Source organism: Azolla caroliniana, unplaced genomic scaffold (assembly GCF_043228905.1).
Source record: "Azolla caroliniana isolate FFs.n. ecotype wild unplaced genomic scaffold, voAzoCaro1.0.p SCAF_8, whole genome shotgun sequence".
In the NCBI taxonomy this organism is placed as follows: Eukaryota; Viridiplantae; Streptophyta; class Polypodiopsida; order Salviniales; family Salviniaceae; genus Azolla; species Azolla caroliniana.
The window spans coordinates 20,493,710-20,501,368 of record NW_028230443.1 but is presented as its reverse complement, the minus strand read 5'-3'; the positions used below and the strand labels follow the sequence as shown (position 1 = coordinate 20,501,368).

Here is a 7,659-nt window from a genome sequence, read left to right as displayed (position 1 = left end):
TGCTCCTTCTTAGTTGTAGTATGCATGAGAGGAATAGGGGGTGAGCAACAAAGGGGGTTCAATTGATACAACAGGGTGGAGATTACAACAAAGATAATGAGGGTAAATCTATGTAACAGAGAAAAAGGGGGAAAAACGACACATAGAGAGGAAGCAGACACTCGCTCACTCACACTCACTAACTCACACTCTCTCTCTCCCCACACAACTAAGTGAAAGACCAGTTTTGGCCTTTTCACACTTGCCATGTATCGGGGATACATGTATAACACCGCGAATGGTGTCTACACTTACCCCATGTTCATCGAGGCGGCAAATGCGTTTAACAGCTTCGGAACCACCGGAACTGACCATGCACGGAGACATGAGCTCGCGGCATTCTTCGCCCACGTGGCTCACGAGACGGGATGTATGTAGTATGCCTTTCATATGTCTTGTAGTTCTTTGTTTTACACTTCAAAGGGATGAAATTGAGTTATCATGTCTAACATTTTGTTCTACCAGATGGGGCATACACGGAAGAGGATGGAAAGGGACTGCATTGCCTACTAGAGTTATGTGACCCTACCTAACAATACTATGGCCGCGGACCTCTCCAGCTCACACGGAACTACAACTACCTCGCGGCTGGAAGAGACATGGGTTTCAATGGAATCCATAATCCCGGGGTCATCGCGACCGACCCCCACATCTCATTCAAGACTGTGGTGTGGTTCTGGATGACACAATCGACACTCACGTGTCATCATGCAATGGTGAACCATCACGGGTTCGGCGCCACAATTAAAGTCATCAATGGTAAAGAGTGTGAAGGTAACGCTCAAAACATCCGCATAGATATCTACAAGCATTACTGCAATATCCTGGGTGTACAGGCTACTAAGAATCTCTCTTGTTCATGACTACATTGTCCCTCTTTTTTTTGTCCATGATTACAATACCATTGTAGGCATTAACAAGTTGTTCTTCCAAGCCTATCTTCGGATGGTCTTGGAGTTTTCTCTAAAATAATGAACTTGTTGTGTAAGTATAAGACGTTCAATATCTGGCCTAGAAATTGCAATTGAACATGGCCTTGGGGTTTTGTTTCAAATAAAGGACTTGTTGTGTAAGTATAATACGTTTAATATGCGGCAATGAAATTCCAATTGATCGTCCAAATTTTTGTATATTGGAGAGAGAAAAAGAAACAACCACCCAAAGTCTACACACATTGTTGATGAAACCGAGTGCAATGGAAGAGCATGTCCACATGGTGAAATGGTTCATAAGGAAGAGCAAAACATTTTGTGATAGAGCATATAAGCCTACATCTTTTTTATTGAAGTGTTCAAGGTATGGCCTTTAAATTTTAGGAGATCTCTATTATTCAGTTTAAACCTACCTTGATGAGAAGTTAAAAGGTTGGCCCAATGTCTTAGTTTGGATGATCTACTCATCACTCACTAACCTCTAGCATTTGAAATAGTAAATTTACAATCTCTTCATAAACCATTGCATGCTATGAGTCCATCGCTATCCAATGTTCACATCTTTCTCTTAGATCGTTCGTAAGTGATTATTACTTGCTCATTGTTTTCTGAAACATTGTCATCATATGGTGAGTGCACACGACGAAAACAAGAAAACCAAATATATAAAAGATTGAAGGGTAGAAGTATGGAAAGAATGTCATGAGAGAAAACGAAGTTAAAAATAACAAAAAGACTTAGCTTAGTCATCAAGATCTTCATTACGATCAAGAGGTCAGACATTCAAATCTTGTAATGGATGATGAAGGGTGAATCAATTGAGTCTCAATGTCAAGTGCTATAAAAAGAAACTTATTATTTTGGTAAGGGCCTTTTAGAAACCTAGAAAAGGGAGAGGATAGCTCATTATTTGGATCAAGCTTGAAGTGTTGCCAAAATCTTGAATGAGCTTGGAGTAACGAATCATAAGCCAACAAAGCCATCAAACTAATCAATCCAAACAAAAACTGAAGGATATCCTTCTTAACCACAATTCCAACATCTCTATCTTCTTAGATTCTTACATTTCAATGTACTTCATGTAATGGAGTCGAGAATGATCTTGTTTATATTTAGACCGTTCTTTTAATCTTCAATACGATAAATTTTTTGCTATTCATATAAAATTAATTTCATAAATCCACTATACATTATTATTCTCAATCTATTAGGGATTGTGTTAGAATTTTCGGTTTGTGATTTTGAGGTTGGATTGCAAACTTACACAGATTTGGAGGAAGATTCCCAAGATGACAAGTCCTGAACTTATGACATCGAGAAACTCACATCATCAATGGGAAGGGTTTGTCACGAGGCTCATGCCCCCATTTTATTTGTGAAGAAGAAGGACGGCTCTCTACGCTTATGCGTCGACTACCGAGGTCTCAACAAACTCACTGTGCGCAACCGCTATCCGCTACCTCTGATCCCCTAACTCCTTGATCGGCTCTGAGTTGCGCGTGTCTTCTCCAAAGTTTATCTGCGTGGAGCGTACAATCTAGTACGCATCAAGTCGGGGGATGAATGGAAAACCGCATTTCGAACACGGTATGGGCATTTCGAATACAAGGTAATGCCTTTTGGTCTTACTAACACTCCCGCAGTTTTTCAACATATGATGAACGATATTTTCCGGGAATATCTTGATCTTTTTGTTGTCATTTACCTCGATGATATTCTCATTTTCTCGCCAAACATGGAGGAGCACACTCGCCAAGTCCGATTAGTTCTTGCCAAACTTCGTGAGCATGGCCTTTATGCCAAAGGCGAGAAATGCGAGTTCGACCGTACCTCAATCGAATTTCTAGGCTACATCATCTCGCCCATTGGCATCACCATGGATATGAAGAAGGTCTCTGTCATTCAGGCGTGGGCGACTCCAAGGCGACTTAAAGATGTGCAATCCTTCCTCGGCTTCGCGAATTTTTACCGTCGCTTCATCAAGGGGTTTTCCACCCTAGCACAACCTCTTATCGTTCTCACCCATAAAGGCACTCCATTTTTATGGACCTCGGAGGCACAAAATGTGTTCGACTCACTCAAACACGCATTCATCACTGCCCCGGTGCTGCTACATGCTGACCCCACAAAACCCTTCCAAGTCGAAACAGATGCCTCTGACTTTGCAATTGGCGCCATCTTATCCCAGGCAGACGACAACAACCTAATGCATCTAGTGGCTTACTATTCCCGAAAATTTATGGCATCCGAAATCAATTATCCCATTTACGACAAGGAGCTTGCTGCTATCATTGCTGCCTTTGAAGAATGGCGACCCTACTTGGCCGGCGCACAACATCGTGTCCAGGTAGTGACTGATCATAAAAATTTAGTTTATTTTTCCACCACTCGTACTTTGAATCGAAGGCAAGCCCGTTGGTCGACATTTCTCGTCGACTACGATTTTGAGATCGTATTTCGACCTGGTGGCCAACATGGGAAGGCTGATGCCCTTTCTCACCGAGCTGACCTTGCACTCCGCCCTGGGGATGCTGCTTATGCTCAACAATCTAGACGTTTGTTGAAACCCGGCCAATTGCATCTTTTTGCCACTTGTATGTTGCAGGATAATTCTTTACTCCAACAAATCACTGATGCATCCAAGACCGATGCGTTCGCCAACGAGATTCGAGATAGTCTGCAAAACCCCTCCAAGGCGACCAAAAGGAAGGATCTTGACACCTTCACCATACAAGAGGGTTTGTTGTTCCGAGATCATCTCTTATACGTCCCAGAGGGCCCATGTCGCACTCGGGTGTTGTGGGAATGCCACGATGACCCACTTGCAGGTCATTTTGGGGTCGCGAAAACCCTCGAGCTAATCTCTCGGGGGTATTGGTGACCACAACCATGGAAGCAGGTCAAAGAATACATAAAGAGTTGTGAGGTTTGTGCTCGCTCCAAAGCCATTCATCATCGGCCATACGGCTTACTACAGCCGCTTCCATGTCCTCGTCGTCCTTGGGCCTCTAGCTCTATGGACATGATAACTGATCTACCTTTGGTCAATAGCTATGACTCGGTGTTGTTCGTTGTCGATCGGTTTATGAAGATGGCTCACTTCACTCCATGCTCCAAAACCATTTCCGGAGAAGGAATGGTGCATCTCCTACTCAACAATGTGGTACGCTTGCATGGACTCCCCGATGATGTCATCTCGGATCGCGGACCCCAGTTTGTCTCTCACTTCTGGCAGCGCCTGCTACAAACTTTAGGCATCTCTGTCAAGTTGTCCTCCGCTTATCACCCCCAAACTGACGGGCAAACGGAGTGTGTCAACCAAATCCTTGAGCAGTATCTTCGGTGCTCGGTTAGTTACCAACAAGATGATTGGGTCAACTTACTTTCGCTCGCGGAATTCGCCTACAATAATTCTCTCCATGCATCGACTGGCGTCACTCCCTTCTTTGCCAACTACGGTTTACATCCTCGCTTCAACATTTCCCTTCCTACCACTTCCGTGAACCCTTCGGCAGAGGATCGCGCCCACATTTTGGAAGAACTACCTCATGATTTATCCTTGGAGCTTAGTCTTGCTAGTGAACGATACAAGAAGCAGGTTGATCTCCATCGATCTTCCACTCCACACTTTGTCGTTGGAGACATGGTCTGGTTGTTACGTCGACACATCTCTACTAATCGTCCATGTGCGAAACTTGATTACAAGAAGTTGGGACCATTCCGTATCATCGAGTGCAACAATCCCGTCGCCTACCGGCTCGCCCTTCCATCCCACTTCCGGATTCACGATGTTTTTCATGTCTCCCTCCTCGAACCCCATTATGCTTCACAACTCCCAGGACGTCAAGCCCCACCACCACCACCTGTGCAATTGACGACAGGGGAGGAATACGAGGTCGACCAAATCCTTGACTCGCGTTGGCACTGTCGACACTTGCAATACCTCGTCCTATGGAGGGATTACCCCATGTCTAAGGCCACATGGGAACCATCGGCAAATTTACAAAATGCCCAAGAGGTCGTCCAAGATTTTCATCACCGATATCCCCACAAACCAGCGGCCGATTTGGGAAGGCGGCGTAAGAGGGGGGATAATGTCAAGATTCGAACTCTTGACATGACCATGTTATAATCTAGTATTATGAGTTAACCAAGATATCTAGTACTAGTTATGTATGTAATTGGTCCTTATTATTTTGCTAGCATAATGTACGACCATGTTATAATCTAGTATTATGAGTTAACCAAGATATCTAGTACTAGTTATGTATGTAATTGGTCCTTATTATTTTGCTAGCAACTATGCTAGCATCATGTGCATAGTTGCTCCCTTGTAGTATTTACACTTGGCACATGCATGCATACCTACATGCTCTATTGTAGATTCACATCCGTGCAACAAGTATGCATGCCATGTAGTATAAATAGAGGAGTTCACCTTGAAGGAATTCAAGGTGAACAACACCAGTTATGGAGTCTTTCCTTTAATACTATCTTCTTTCTTGTCCATTTAGTTATCTTCTTGCTTGTCTCTTGAGTTTATGATCCGTGACATAAATAATGACATCATAATCATATCTGGAAATTGAGGTATTCATTGAAGCAACGGAAGAGGACATCGTGGCAACCATTCCTAGCAGCTGTGAAGAAAGCGCAACAATTCATCAAGAAGAAGGGATTTTGTCTTCCCCCACCAAAGCCTCACCAACGAGCCCTAATACCTGCACATAAACTAAACATGGGAGGACTTTAAGAATTAGGTATGTAATTAAGCAAGGGTGTTAATTAGTACCTAATTTGTGATTAGTTGATAAGCGGAAGATTAAGTGATATGTATGTATCTGTGTTAGAGGAAGAGAGAGAGAGAGAGAGAGAGAGAGAGAGAGAGAGAGAGAGAGAGATACACTTATGAACAACACAAGATGGGGGATGAGTAACTATATTAAATTAGCATTATGATCATTAAATCGAAAAACTACCTCCAATGAGGTATATATAGATCTCATGTGCAAGGGTGCACATGTGTGAGGATAATATAGGTACGAAAGTGTAAGTTCTATATTAAATGTACTTAGGAGTGGAGGATCTAGAATATCCCACTTAAGTACAAGTTCCTATTTAAGGCGTTATCGTCAACACTTCAAACTAGATTCTACCTAGGTAACTACGAAGTTACATGGTTGACTAACTAACTAAACTAAGTTGAGCTTGAGGCGTGAGGAGTCCGACATCCGCTTTGGCTTTTGTCGGCTTCGTGTGCTTCCGTCCGACCTTCGCCGTGGCAATCTCGGTTCCTCCCCCTCAAGCCGATGACGAAGGCTTGTAGTGTGTGGGCGAAGGTCGACTACTTCCACCCATCGTGGGTTACAAGCCACTTTGGTGGAGCTCTTGGGCTCTTGTTCGGCCGCTACCTTCATCGCAAAGGCGTAATAATGGGCCATGTACTCATTGTAGCCGTGCCGAGTGATGGGGTTCTTAGCTCTAGATGAGCGTCGAAGTTTTTCGCTCGCCGATGTGAGCGCCTTCTTTACTCTGGGTGTACGCATGATGGGTACACCAAACTGACTATCTAGTGAGGGAGCCGATCCATCCGAATAATTGTCGTCAGGGTGGTCGACTTCATATTCGAGCATCTTACCTTTGCCTTTGTCCAAGTTCGTACTTGGCCGCGACGTGCTTGGGTTGCGTGGGGGCTCTTGTGGCCCACTAGGCCTTGTCGTAATTGGACGTTCTTCAAACATGTGTTCGAAGCGATCTCCATCTTCTACCTCTTGTTCGGCGCATTCCGGGTGGAGCGGAGTCGGAGTCGGAGTTGAAGTTGTCTCTAGTGTGTACCACGATGCGGACTCGTCGAAGACTACGTCTCGACTTACCCGAACCGCTCGGGTAGAAGGGTTGTAGCACCTGTATGCCTTCTTCTCAAACGAGTATTCTACCAGGATACATTCCTTCGACTTCGCGTCGGGCTTCTGTCGGCTTTCATTCGGGATGCGTACATTCGCAATGCTTCCGAACACCTTGAGGTGCGACAAGATCGGCTTCCTTTCGACGAGGAGCTCGTAGGGAGTTAGCTCATGCACTCCATTAGTGGTGCATCGGTTCATGAGATAGACGACCGTGGATGCTGCTTCGACCCAATAGAAGTTCGGCATGTGCTTCTCATGCGTCATGGCGCATGCTACCTCGAGTATTTGTTGATTTTTCCTTTCGGCGACTCCATTTTGTTGGGGGGTGTGTCAACACGAGAATTCTCTCCAAATGCCTTCACTTTGGAGGTAGGAGGTGAATTCGTCAGAGAAGTACTCCTTGCCTCCATCCGATCGTAGGCATCGAATGTGCCGACCGGTTTCTTTCTCGACTTGGCCCTTGAGCTTTTGGAAGTGGAAGAGCACTTCACTTTTCTTCTTCATCGGGTAGATCCATGCATAGCGCGAGTAGTCGTCGATGAAGGTTACGTAGTATTGGCATCCGCCGATCGTCGGCGTTTGAGCCAGTACCCATACATCTGAGTGTATGACGTCGAGGAGGCCTTTGCTTGCGGAGCTCTCCTTCGGGAATGGGAGACAATGTTGTTTGCCGAGTTGACACACTTCGCATACTCGGTTAACTCGTTTCGACTCGAATGTCGGAAGTCCGATGACGACTCCCTTTGATTGCATAGCTCGGAGCTATTGGAGGTTTATGTGGT

At 44.8% G+C, this 7,659-nt stretch overlaps 1 pseudogene across 1 annotated transcript; it reads left to right on the top strand.

Moving 5' to 3' along the window:
- The first annotated feature begins 261 nt into the window (after positions 1 to 261).
- On the top strand, positions 262 to 955 carry LOC147861294 (endochitinase 4-like; annotated as a pseudogene). Its single transcript, XR_015530101.1, has 2 exons — positions 262 to 409; positions 505 to 955. The product of XR_015530101.1 is annotated as an endochitinase 4-like (transcript).
- Positions 956 to 7,659: the final 6,704 nt, after the last annotated feature.